Consider the following 14942-nt stretch of genomic DNA (forward strand, 5'->3'; position numbering starts at 1 on the left):
AAAGCTCTGTAAATTTTTATGAAAAGGCAGACACTTAAATATATATGATTTGACTGCCACATCCATGCATGGCTTCCAGGGATGGACTTGACTGGGGTTGTGAAAGAACCAAGAAAAGACAGACAGACATACAGATAGACAGAGAGAAAGCTGGGATTAAGGAGCCTAGGCTTTTAGATGGATAAACTGCAGCACCCCAGAAGCTCAGCATGCTTATTATATACCATTGAAAAGCGAGTCAGGGTTATTGCATATAGATGAACAGGAGGTAGGGTTTATGATGCATACCTGGGTCAAGGAGAAGGGGTTCGCCAACCTTGGTTGGATCCATTTCTGCAGGGAGCAGTTGTCAGGCTATTAATATTGGGGACTATGGTAGACATTTTCTGAGTACATTATTGACACTTATACTCAGTCCCCTGAAGAAGGTGTTGCTATCCCTCTGAGCCTGAGGTTGTGGGGTCCTTGACATGGCCATGCCTAAGTCAATGAGTTCACAAAGGACTTCTTTCAGGGCTTTCTCTACTCCCTACACTTGACAATATTATTATATGAATAAAGGGAAAAAAAAGAAAATGAAGTCAGCTGACAAATGATTTGTGAGTGTCCAAATAGCATCTGAAAATCTGGGTGCTCTCATGAAGAAAACTTACAAACCATTGTACCGGCATTTGTAACAGGTTGTTTTTGTTAAAAAACAAAACAAAACAAAACAAAACAAAAAACAACTAGACTATTGAAGTTGATCTTGTTTCTTTAGATTTTTTTCCTAAGGTATACCAGAAATTCAAACAAACTCTTCAAATTAGTTTTCTATTTGTTGCTTTACTGGAAACAAAGCTCCATCTGGTGGAAGAAATTGCTCCTGTGTTTGGCATTCTTGAGCAGAAGCAATGAGGAAAAATAAATGTGTACATGTCTGCACACACCCATGTGTTTGCATGTGGCTCACATAGACTTTCCTCTGCCGTGAATGTGTAAAAGTGGCTTGTGTACCACCAATTCTTTGATGTTTAAGAAATGACATTCAGCATTCGATTATTATGAATGGTTCATAAATTCATCACCAGAATAATCTTACTATAAAAAAATCACAAACAAGTGCTTGTCTCCTCAATTTAATATAAAAATTTTGTGTACATAATTGTGTTTGTGCTCATGAATGTTTGTAAAGGCCAGAAGTGGACAAATACTTTCTTTTTCAGTCACTCTCCACCTTATTTTATTTTATTCTATTTTATTGTATTTTATTTTATTTTAGATAAGGTCTCTCACTGATCTGGAGCTCACTAATTTGGCCAGACTGACTGGCTGGGGAACCCTTATTCTCCAGGTTTTTCCTCCCCAGGGCTCATATGACGGTCGCACTCTATCAACTCCAATTTTATACAAAGCTGCTGGGGTAAAACTCAGGCTCTCGTGCTTCCATGGCCAGCACCTTTTGGTCGGAGTCTTCTCCCCAGCTCCCAACTTCCTTTTGAAATAGTTTATTTGTGCTCTGATAATAAAAATTTACCTACAGGATTCTATGGAAAATGGAAAATTATGAGAATCAAACAGGGAAATGCTCAAAAACATAAGCACATGTTGGCTAATCTGCCATTTTACTCCATGTCTGCTTTCTCAAACACACGAGTGAGTCATATGTACTCTTGTGATGAGTGGCATGGCTTTGGAGCTATTAGCTCCAGAATGACTAGACACCCACTAGAGTCGACATACTGAAAATGTTTCAGATGAACTTAGTCCATAAATCTATTTGTTTTATTTATATTAAAATGTTAAATAAAAATACTAACTAATTTACATTTGAAAATTGTTAATGTTTTTACAAAACCACAGCTAGATTGCAAGGAAGGTTGCTTTTTTTTTGAGACGTGATTTCAACTTGAGGAGTAATTGCTTCATTTAAGAAGTTGGTGTGGTAAAAAAAAAAAAAAAGAAGAAGTCGGTGTGGTAATATGGATGAGCATGACTCCCATAGGCCCATATATTTGAATACTTTGTCCCCAGCTGATGGAACCATTTGGGAAGGATCATGAGGTGTGGACTTGTTGGAGGAAGTGTGTCACTGGGATGGGCTCTCTGTCTCTGTCTCTTTCTCTCTCTCTGCCTGTCTGTGTGTCTCCCCCTCTCTCTCTGCCTCCTGCTCATGGATTAGATGTAAGCTCTCAGCTGCTGCTCCAGTGCCATGCTGATTGTCTGCTGCCATGCTCCCTGCCATGATGACCACGGACTCACCCTCTGACACATGAGCACCAGTAAACTCTTTCTTCTATCAGTTGCTTTGGTCATGGCATCTCTTCACAGCAATTGAAAATAGCAGACAGACAGTCACACTAGTTTTTGTAGGCTCTCCTGGTCCTCAGTGTTTCACGCTGCACCTTTAGTCTTCAGTGTGTGTTACCTGGACTTGATTCCATTATAGCTCCCTTGTGATGCTTGAGAACTTCACAGTTTAGCAGCAGAAGAAAATTCAGCAGCATGGGTCTGTGACTATCAACTGCATGAAGGAAATATCCTAAACACATGTACAAAGTGATTTGTGCAAAGCAAGAGAGGTAAATCAGGTGTTTCTCAAGTGGAGCAAGCTTTTAGGGCATTGGCTTGGAGAGATGCTGAGGGTGTAGAAGACACAATGTTTGAGAAAACATTGGGGGAACCAGAATTGTTAAACATGCAGATCTATGTTCTTCAAGGGAAGGAAATGATGCCTTTTTGCCTGGAAGACTGATATGGGTGTTGTATAAGAACCTGGCAATCTTTTTGCTACTCTATGGGGCCACCATTCATCTGACTCCTCCTAAATCCTGAGCATTGTTTAGGCCCTAATCCTGGGCTTTGTCTCTCAGTGAATGGAACCACTCTGTATGAAAGAAATTCTCCATCAATAGAATCTATCATTATGCTTATTATACATCCTTCCTCCTTAGGTCCTTAACCTGAGAGTTGTTTATCAGGCATGAAAACTCAATCTTGTTGTAAAGGTCATAGGCCCTTTGCTGCTTTTCAAGGGAATTGATATAGCCATCCCTGAAGCTCTGTTATGATAGCTGTCATGTGGAGACTTTTCTCAAAAGGTTTACTTTGCTTAGATGTGTTAAAAATAATTAAACAAACAAACAAACTGTGAAGTCAGACTGGAACTTTTTGACCCAGTGCCTGCTGAAGTGGTGCTGACCCTAATTTCATTCTTCACCGGGTGTAGATTATCTCCCAGTAGCTGTGAGGTTTATTTCCCTGCGGCCTCCAGGCTTGCAGGGACCCTGAAATGAAAGCTTGGTTCCCCCTGAAACAATCCCCTTAAGACTGGGAAACATTTGAAACTGATTGTTTTCTTGTTGAGATCATTTCAGTTGTTTTAGACACCATCATATTCAACTTATTTCACAACAAGAGCTGAGATCTAGGAGTGGTTCTGGCAAGTGCATAAAGTTTGCTGGTTGAAAAGTGGAAGCTAAAATCTGAAAAGCCACTTCTATCTCGATGTAGTAATGAGCAAGTTGGTGAGAAAACTTTCTACCTAGCCTGGGTTGTAGCTCAGTAGTGGATCACTGGCCTAGCATGCCCCAACTCTGGGATTAATTTATAGAAGCTCCACAATAAATAGAGAATAACTATATTTTATAGCTACAGTTTGGAAGAGATGCAATGGGCGATATGGCATGAAGAGCTAATAATCGTTTCAAGGTATCCGTCATGGACTTTCTTTGTTCCCATGATTTCGTAGTCTTGGCGTCTATTGTGTCAATTGAAAACTAACACATGATCTTATTTTTAAATTAGCATTAGTGATTTTGTCCACGGTTTCTCTAGTGTGTGCGGGAAAAGTGTCAACTTGTGGTAGAGACAGAAGGATGGCTCAGTCAGAAAGGTGGGCGTTTTGAGATAATGTGAGTGACAGGGCTGTGAAGGAAATGGGGTGTACTCTGTTGTGGAGGAACTAAGAGTTATGTATGAGAGCTCAGACATCAGAATATGGAAAGTTTATAAACAAGGAGAGTTAAGGGTGTATGAAAGTGGTTTCGGATAAATATGTGCACTGAACCGCTCTTTGGATCTGCAAGGACAATGATGCCTTTAAAATCGTTTGTCAGCTCTTCTATATTCTCTGTGGAATTGCTAATGAAGACACTGATGATCGGGTATGTGCAGGCAGGTAATGGGTGAGATTCTTTTAGGAAATGTAGAAGTCAGTCAAGCTCCCTGAGTGGGCATTCACATGTCTTGTCCTCTTAAGAGGCCAATCCTCAGAATGTGCCAGATTTATAAAAAAAGTCTGAGGGCCGGGCGGTGGTGGTGCATGCCTTTAATCCCAGCACTCGGGAGGCAGAGGCAGGCGGATCTTTGTGAGTTCGAGGCCAGCCTGGGCTACCAAGTGAGTTCCGGGAAAGGCACAAAGCTACACAGAGAAACCCTGTCTCGAAAAACAAAACAAAACAAAACAAAACAAAAAAAAAAAAAAAAAAAAAGGTCTGAGGATACTAATTATAACTCCACTTAAGTTATTAATGGTTTCAGCTATCTAGATCAGTAAATTAAGGCACTCTGAAGAGAATGTTTAAATCAATTATAGCTATAACTATATAGATAGAGATATAGAGAACTAAGTGTTTGTTTTCTTTCTGCACTCAATCTGTGAACAAATAAAACTACTTTTTTCAATGCTAATTGGTTGTCCTTACCATTTTCTTTCTCTTAGCTACAATACTTACTATGTTTTAAAGTATAAGTATGACAACAAAATTGATGGAAAGGTTTTTTAGTTTATTGCATAATTTGTAAAATAATGATAGTTTCTGGAAATACCACAAACACTTCCCCTTTCCCTCTGGCCCTAATGTCGTTAAGTACAACACATTGAACTGTTCAAAGTGTGAGGAAACAAAGCAACAAAGCAACCATCTCCCTTTCCACTTTGCTCCTCTCTGCTCAGGCTTTCACCAAAGGATGCTCAGCTCTACAGCTCCTCACCAGTGAATCTCACTTTATCCTTAGCCCTGCAGGCTTATTTCCCTACAATCAAGGTAGTTTTAGAATATAGAACTAAATAGTTTTCAGTATGGCTTCTAACGGTTACACTTTCAGACTGGAATTTCATCTCCATTAACAGATGTAGTGATATATTTTTATGAAAATATCTCTTGACCTCAAAGAGAATGAATGTTTCCAGACTTTCCAGCTAAGTTAATGATATACTCGGAGATCATTTAAGACTATATTCTTAACCCATGGTGCTACTGTGTACTCTTCATGTTTAACGTTAACCTCCCTTAAAAAGAGCAATGTAACTAATCTCACTATGGCTTGGATTTCCCTTCAAAATCAGCTTTTATAATCTAAGCTGTTGTATAGCTTTAATCTTAGGTTACATACTCTTCCATTCTTCTGGCCCCGAGTAATATATGTGTGTCTTTGTGTGTTATGGTTATCATTTTCTGAAAGCAGCCAACAGATTGGAAGCAACCTATGCAACAAGTATCTACCACACATGTTGAAAGCAGTTTGAGGATATAGCTTGATAACGTATATTTACAATAGTTGGTGTCAGTAAAATTACTTCTTCACTTGCCAAACTCGGCTAAAAGAGCTGGAGAGATGGCTCAGCAGTTAAGAGCACTTGCTCTTCTTGCAAGAGGACCAGGATTCAATTCCTAGCACCCACACGGCATCTCACAACTGTCTGTAACTTCGGGGTCAGGGAAATCTCACACCCTTTTTAGGCCTCTGTGGGCACCAGGGATGCTTATAATGCACAGCTATACATGCAGGCAAAATACCCATGTACATAAAAATAAAACCACTTACATATTTGTGCAGAGTCATTTCGTCCTCTGCCATGCCATGTTTTCTGTGATGTTCAAAGCACATCTCTTTGTTAAGGACACACACACACACACACACACACACACACACACACACACAGGCAGAGATGCAGATGTACACATGCCAGGCATCAGTCATAGACACACACAACAGACAAATTACAAATTGACCAGTAACGATGTATTACAGACATATGGACCTATGAACTTATTAATGACCTAACATCTAGCTTGTACTCTATCAAAGGCAACTACTGGTAAACAGCCTTCTGATCTGTTTCTGTACATTCAACACGTTCTCAACTCAATATTTAAGTGAGATCATGAAGTTTTTGTCTTCCTATGCTTGGTTTATTACACTTAACACAATGACTTCCAGGTTTACTAATGGCATAATCTCTTTTTAAAGGTTGAACACTATGGTTTTGTGCATGTATGTATTCACACTGACATAATTTCATTGTTTTTGCATCACCCAATTTGTGTTGCTATGGCACAGATGGTAGAAAGAAATGAGGGGTGGTGAGAGAAGAGAGGAGAAGAAGGGAGAAGAGGAAAGGGCAGAAGTGAGTGGGGGAAGAAAAGAGGAAGGAATGAATTTGTGTCTTGCTATGGAGGCTGGAAAGTCCAAAATCACAGGACAAAACCAGCAGGGAACTTCCATATCACCCATGGGTAAGGACGGGATCAAAAGGGCTAGGGAGTGAACTCCTCTTTCGGGTCTTTGTACCATAGGAACCCTTCCGTGATGGAAGGGCCTTCCTGACTCCAACCCCTTAGAGCCAGCCCCCAGAATTTACACTGCAGATTAAGTTTTCAACACATAATTTTTGGGTGCACCACTTAAACTCTAGTTTGCCATATGTACCATTTTTAGTTGGAAAGAAAAATTTTAACATCTGGCAAATGACACTTTAATCTGACTAAGCATGCAACATTGTGCACTTATTTTTACTTCAACTTTCAGAAGATACTTTGTCAATTATTTGAGGTCATTTGGGTTCCACACAAGACTCCACTGTTAGTAAAAATATATTGTACTAAATCTCCTATATAGCAGAAATCATGTAGGTTTGTACAAATAGAAAAAAAGTTTTTAAAATTCAAACACAATTATATCTGAGCATATTTATCTGCATAAAATATGAGTTACTGGGCACAGTATTCAGCTTTGGATTTTTATTTATTTATTCATTTATTTATTTTTATTTTTTATTTATTTTTTGTTTTTTTTTTTTCGAGACAGGGTTTCTCTGTGTAGCTTTGCACCTTTCCTGGAACTCACTCTATAGCCCAGGCTGGCCTCAAACTCACAGAGATTCTCCAGCCTCTGCCTCCTGAGTGCTGGAATTAAAGGTGTGTGCCACCACCGCCTGGCTTCAGCTTTGGATTTTTTGGCCAGTTGTACTATATAATTGCAACGAAACAATCACTTTATATTTGTAATTTCATGGATTATTCATAATATGGCCTAAGTTTTTTAACCCAATGAAACAATGCCCTTTAAAACGGCTTCTGTGTCCTGCATGTGTGCTTCATCTGGTAGTTGTTAGTATGTTGACCTATTTCCTCCACCTAGTGTAAGGGTGGACATGGTGGAAAAGGAGTTAGGCTCTGACCAGGTTCTTTGGAGGGGTAAGGGAAGTATGTGTGCTGTTGGATTTTCATTTGGTTTGGACAAAATTTCCTAACCCAAGTTAGTTCTAGCTTGGAACTAGCTTCCTTGGTATTGAGAAAAGGTAACACACGATGGACCATGAAGCCCCCGCATGACAGGAGCAACCCTTTTTATTCCAGACTCTCAAGTGTGATTTGCACCAGCTGGCCAGGCAGTTGCGGAACTAGCCTTTTAAGAACTGCCCACTAGAGGGAGTAGAGCACCATAAATGTTTGCTTTGTTGCCCTGCTGCTTTCAAGAGGGAAAACAAGGCCCAAATGCAAATCCCTAGACCTTATTTAACATTTTCTCCAATGCTTTTCTTGTCCAAATTTCATCGATTATTCCTATAAGCAAAGAAAAATTAGCATAGCATTAGTACATTCATATTTTAGTGTGTGAAATGTTCAGAAAGTCAGGCGGCTATGGAGAAATGGAATCCAGATGCATTATTTGAACTTAACAGTGCAAAAACACCCAGGGAAGCGTGGGCTTCACCATATTTCCTGAGGTCTCTTCCGTTGTTTTATTTGTCCTGGATGTGACTGATGTATTTACCTGCTAGTTTGTCATTTTGTTACAGCTTGTCCAGGCATTTAAGGTAAAGGATTCCACTCGGCGGATGTTTGGACCGTGGGGGAAGTCAAATGTTGAGCTTTCAGAACTAAAATTATCAGCTGCCTACCTTAGAAAAATGAAAATCAATGGTAAACTCTCTAGTTCTCGGATGACTGGCTCAAATATGGATTGTTTTTCATATCCCATTTCATAGATTTTTTTCCTTGGTTTCCAGAAATGATTTAAAAAATGTTCACATCCTCTTATACACTCTCCAAATTTTGTTTCGTATTGCATTTTTTTAATGGCTGACTATTTGAAGAAAATGAAAAATACTGTATATAATCCAATTTGAAGTGTTGAAATACAATAACCTTGTTTGAAAACTTAAAATGAAAATCTTCATTGAAAATTGAGATAATTACTCTTTATATGGTAAAATACATTTAAATTTTGAGTTTAGTTAGTTATTACTATTGTGATATGTGACTATTTCAAACTTAATCTCAATAAAGAAAATATAAATTTCTTAACCTCTTAGCTACTCAAAAGCATTTGTAACTAATTTTCTTCCTAGTTATGTAGTTACCTGCTGTTAGTTCTAGAGCTGAAAACAAGTTTTGCCTTTTGTTGTCCAAAGTCACTAAAACATGTTTCTTTTATTTATATGAAAATAAGTTCTTTCATTTTTCCTCTGCAACACAGATAGACAGATAGACAGATGCACACACACAGAGCAAACCACGTTTCTTAGAGAGAGCTCTCTTGATGAGACATTGTTGTTGAAGAAGTGTCTTGGGACATGGCTGATTCTGTGACCCACTCTCCCTTAGTTTCTTACCTCCTCCTTCCTTTGACATTCCGGTTTTCATCGGTGAGCAAAACTCTATCTCCAACTCACCCAAACGCCAGATTACCCATTTTCATTTTTGTTTTCTTTCTGCTTGGAAAAACTCGGCATGAAGTTAATACACACTGGCTCTAAACACCCGAAACACCTGAGATGCTAATGGGCAGAAATGAACATCTCGGCCATTTTCCCTCTTCCCTTGGGCTGTACTAGCCCTTTGCACAGTTTGAATCTTTAGGGACATTTTTAGCACGTGGCATCCTATACATATGAAAGTTATTATGCATGTGTATTTCTTCGATTTTTCTTAACAAAAGTGGAATCACAGGAAACACACTCTAATAAGATTTGCCCCTTGCACTGGCAACACATTTTTCCGAGGCCTCTGCATCCGTGTTTAGAGTTATTTCATTGGTTGTAGCTTTGTGGACCTCCATATTTATTGTACCCTATCTCCTATTCTAGATGTTTGAATCATCTCTAGCATTTGTTTAACAAACGGTTCTTTCAGTGCAGAAACATAAGTAAATATCTTTGGAATCTGATGCATTTCCTACATTTTCATGAGTAAATCCTGTGGATACTGAAATCATACCTGGCTTGCTATTTACTTTTTGCTTATGACTTGCCTGTTTCTATAGAGGTTTTCAGGGGTCTGTGTTTTATGTTGCTCTGGGTCTCTGAAAGATGTTTATTTTTATCAACTAAACATATAGGTTGCCAACAATTAGATTTCAAAACATAAAATGCTATTTGTCTGAAAGCATATTTACCAGAAAGTGAAAGAACAGCATTTAATTTGACAATTCTGGTAGAAAACTCTTATTGTTAAGATCTGATGAACAGGAAAATGTCCCTTGCTGGGTCACCCAAATCACTGTGGGATTCAGACCACATTGATCAAATATAAGATCCTCTCTTATATATTGGCAGTTTGGTTGTTGATTGAATGGTTGCATAACAATTTAACGGGCACAGAGTGATTATTAGTTTACACATCAATACACTTAAAATATGCATATAAAACACTGTATATTATTTAAGAAGTCATAGAAATTCAAGGTCATAAATACATTAGTATGATTCTAGAGGGAAAAGTGAACATGATGGGGGGGGCACAAAAGGCAACAGAAAACAAAACCGAATAGGCGTGCAGCTGACACACTGTTCTTGTGATACTGAAATGTGTGTAGGAATTCGTGGCTCTTTTCCTGAGAGCAGTTTCTACACTATCTTGTTTGTGGAAATGCTTTCTTTCTTTCTTTTTCTCTCTTTCTTTCTTTCTTTCTTTCTTTCTTTCTTTCTTTCTTTCTTTCTTTCTTTCTTTCTTTCTTTCTTTCTTTCTTCTTTCTTGCTATTAAAACAGGCAGAAAAGATACAGGGGCAGCCTTCAAGTGGGCTGATTGGAGCTGGGGTTAGTATTGAGCATATTGGCACTGTATGAAGGTGTGCTGGGAACTACAGAGATGAGTACTTAATCTCTCTGTCCTTTGGGGCACTTTCTGGAAAAAGAAGGGCATGGTGGTGTTAAAGCTTCCCATTACATGACCTCGAGTGAAAGGTATAAGAACTGCCCTTCCTGAACCCGCCCTTCCTGGTGGTGTGAAGTATCCGAGCTCCAAGGCCTGGAATCTGAAGCTGAAAGATGGTCTAACTCTTGACTTGCCAAGACTGGCCAAGCCATCACAGCGCGCGAAAGACAGATTTCAGCCAGAATGTGCTAAAAGCCTCCCGCTCCAGGCATGGTCTGAGCACTTTTCACAAACTCACTTAATCAGGAAAACGAAGGTACAAGGTTTTAGACGTGGAAAAGGAGTCACAGAGAAGCCAAATAACCCGCTGGAGATCCTCCTATTAATCAATGTAGGGGGTGGTGTTGAAATCTAGCAAGAGTTCGAGACTTCCGAAGCAAGTTTAACCAAAAGCATCCACTGTGAGGAAGACAGCGCGGTGCGGGCATAACACAATGACCAGGAGGTGCAGGCAGAAGCTGCAAGGGCCTCTATTCCACTTATGTGACACTGGCTTCCGGCCTTCCTTCCTTCCTGGGGCTGTAGAAGGCACTCCGGAATCGGGTCTGCACAGCAGAGGCAGGGTTATGGAAACTCTCTTTGCTTCGGAAAGGTCGCAAGCTCTCCCTGTGTCTCTCTTTTGGATGAGCAGAAACTCCCAACAACGCGGGCAGATATTGGAAAGTTTTTAAACCTTCCAGTTTTGCAAAGTTGCTCACCTCCGCCCACACTTCCACCCCTGCTGAACGCCACGAAGTTCTAAGTCTCTGTTGAGTTTTGAATGAAGAAAGTGTAATTTGAGTTTGTTTTCTCAGCAAGGTGATGGCAAAAGATATTTATGGCGTTGAAGAATTTCAGCTCTTTCTGCAGCATGTAGAGTGTGTAGTATATTTAAATACCACTCTCCGGGATATCTCCCCTTTGCTGAGATAATAAAATTGATCAGATGTTTTCAGGTTAAATAAACTGTTGTAACAATCTTGCAGCTGCCTGCTGGTTGTGGTTTTCAAAAGCAATTACTCACTCTGGAGTCAACTTTGAACTGTACACTTTAATTGAAAAGCTGATTGGAGGCCATTGCTCCTGATTTAGCATTTAATTTGGCAGATTAGGAAGCAAAAGGACTCGGGAAGGGAGGGAGAGGGAGGCAAAGCACTAGAAGAATCTCTGAGTTCAGATTTCCGTTTGCTTGAGAGGCTTGCACACCAGGTGCTTTGTGTGTTCACGGAGGAGAATGTGCCTGGACTGGTGCACACATTCCCGAGACATTTGTCTGAAATGGTCTTCAGGGTACTGAGTTTATCCCATTTACTCCCCCTGACCCCCACCCAGCCCAGTGTGTCTGTGAGAGGGGAGGGGCAGAGGGAGGAGGAGATGAAGAGAGATAGGAGGGGGAGGGGTAGGGAGGGGGAGGGGAATTCTTGATTCAAGTAAGAGGTTTCAGGTAAGAATTCAGCTCTGTTACCTGTCTGATCAGGAGTTTAATTCATTTCTTCAAATTCTGTGATGTCACAGGGACTCACTTTTACTGGTGATGACATGGTTAAGGACTCACTTTTACTGGCATACATCTAAGAACTCTGACAGCTCTGTCAAAACCCAGCAAGATGCTAGCTTGTTTCCAGGGCTGCTCAGGAGAGCCGCTAGGCTTCTACTGTATTTGTTAAAGTTCTTCATGATTAAGAAAACAGTGAAACCTGGATTTTCCATCCAGGAAGTTAGTAGCATCCTTAAAATGGTCAGAAAATAATTTTTAGAATCAACTTGTGGAATGACAGAAGTTGTTTCTCTTTAGTTTACTCCCATCAAAGAATAAATCTAAGTGCTTTCAAGGTAATTTAGACGAGATTATGAAGGGCATTTTGTAGATACACGCTTCCTATGGTTAAAACATTAATTAACGTGTGTGTATGTGATTCGTTTGGTCTTTTACATCCAAGGTCACTTGTGAACCTGTACTGGGATCTTTCTGTGAGCCAGAAAATACATTGATAGCCCAAATTAGAGCTGAGATGAAAGGCAATACGAGACTGTATTGACTTTGCAAGAAGCTTTAAAAAGCTCATTAGGTACCTTTTGGAGGTTGTCGTGGAATGTAGTTTCGCTGGTCACAATCTGTTGATACATTCAGTGACTGTTTAAATATGATTCCATCAGTGTTCTGCTCTCTGAAGATAATTCTTTGGTCACATTTTGCTCTCAGAACTCTGCTGAAATGGGAAGCGGGGTTGTAATATGTGACTTGCACTGTTGCTTCCCGATTCAGAGTCCACTTTATCAGCAACAAAGAGCAGCCGGCCTGTATTTGACATTTGAGTATCCAATCTGAAGCTTGTGGAGTTAGTGAAAAAACGAAACATCTGTGTTGCTACATAAGAAAATCATCCTGAAGCAAGATCATCAGTGGAGATGGCAGCTTCCTGGTACCCGACTTCCAACAGCCTTTCTTTTTTTCTTTTCTTTTTTTTTTAATGGTGATCTGGTATTCATGAGATCTGCAAGTACAAATAGCTCATACCCAAAGACAGGAAGGGGCTTTACAGAAACAAAGACTTGATTTTGAAGTTTAACTCTTTCAAAATATTTTAATGAAAAAACTATTTATTAAAAAAAAAAAACCAAAGCTGATAGGCCCCTATTTTGGGTGAGTGCATTTGTTTAGAAAAGTGGAAAAAGGAAATATGTTGTGTGGTGAGGTTAAAAATATCCTCCATCATGGGGGAAACAGTTGAAGAAGTTTGTATATAACATTACTAGGAGCAGGATGGAGAGATAACAGGTTAATATTTCAGTCATATTCTTCACACATGAAAAAGAATAGTCATACAAATATCTTTTTAAATAAAAAGCTATGAAACCACTGAGTTTAATAGAATTTTCCTTTTCAACGAGCTTGGAACACAGGAAGGGTAAATTTGAAATGTCAGTTCTAGAGTCTGAATTTCAGAAACGAAAGCAAAGTCCACTGATGGTGTGTTGTGTGGTGATGTTTAAGAATGTGGGCTCTAGGTAAAAGAGAAGGGAATCCATCTCAGGGTATCAGTTCTGATACAGCTGCATTCTCTCATCCATATCTTTCAGGAACGTGAGCATGATAACAGTCACTGTCGTGGCTAAGGCTAAATGAGCTAATTAACTAGCGTAAATAGAAATTCCTAATGTGTATGAGTCATTATTTTTCTGTTATGCATTGCCTTTGTGTTATAGGTAATAATTAGAAAGCTTCCTCAAAATTATCACAAAGAAATTATGCTAATCAAATACTAAGTCACATTTGACATGAAAACTGAAACATCAATTTTCACAAAAGTTAAGGATAACAATAACTTACATATATAATTTATAATTAGCTATATAAATGGACCTTAGTTGTCTAGACTTCAAAAGGGAAAGTTGAGAAAAAAATACTTTTAGGAATTGCTGTACTTCGTTAACAGACACAGGACAATTACAATTCAATTGTTCAATAGGAAAAATCTGGGCAAGATTAACTTCGTCTGGATGTAGGTTCTCATTTTATTTCTCTGTTCTATTTTGATTTTACACTAAATTAGTGGAAACTTTTACAAGAAAGATTAAACAAAGGATCCGCGATAGAAATGATGTTATGGTTACTTATGGAGACTGGGTTTGTTGTAGTCCACAGCCACACTGTAAATCTCTGTACTAGACTTCCTTATATTCTTTGGCATACAGATATTTCAGACTCTCACCACCAATTCTTTAATGTTACTGAATTTCTCAATGCTATAAAATCCTGGTGTGTGTGTGTGTGTGTGTGTGTGTGTGTGTGTGTGTGTGTGTGTGTGTTCCTTAGAGGCCTCATAGCATGGAGTGCAGGTCACCAGCTACTACCTCCTTCAGATGAGGTTCATTGAGAGTGCTAGCCAGAGCGGACGTGAAGTCTCAGAGGCTCCAGTTACTCGGTCCGTCTGCTCTCAGCTCTGGTGGAGGTTTGATTAAGAAGACTGCATTTTGCTTTGCAGACATACACTTGAGTCTTATTGAGATAATTTGCTCCAAAGAAACTCTGGCTACTGCTCAGGTGAAACGGCTTTCTTTCCATAAGGTTTCACTTTACTGGAGGTGAGATCCAAGAACTGCATTTTAATGAGAGGAGGAGGATTTCTCCAAGGCGACTTGCTAGCATTTCTTTGTCCAGTCCGCTTTCTTTCATTTCCAGTTGATTGAGGGACATCAGATAGGATTCTTGTTTCCCCCTGCATGCTTCTTGTCAACTATCTTGCCTTTCACAGCCCAACTACACTGGGACGTTTACAGCCTTTCATTGGAGCCTGCCAGACCTAGGTGTTATGCACCATACCTCCAGGGATCATTACCATATGGTATTTTAGGAGAGGACACAGTTCATTTCAATGCAATTCAAATGAGCAGATTTCTTTTCTTTATTACACCATTGCATTTGGCGGCAATCCACCAGAGGCAGAATCTAACTCTCAAAGGAATGCTCTGCCCACTCTGTCCATTTAACAGGACATTTGGCTCAAAACGCCAGTCGGTTGATCACACATGTGCAACAG

This window comes from Peromyscus leucopus, chromosome 14, assembly GCF_004664715.2.
Source record: "Peromyscus leucopus breed LL Stock chromosome 14, UCI_PerLeu_2.1, whole genome shotgun sequence".
Lineage (NCBI taxonomy): Eukaryota > Metazoa > Chordata > Mammalia > Rodentia > Cricetidae > Peromyscus > Peromyscus leucopus.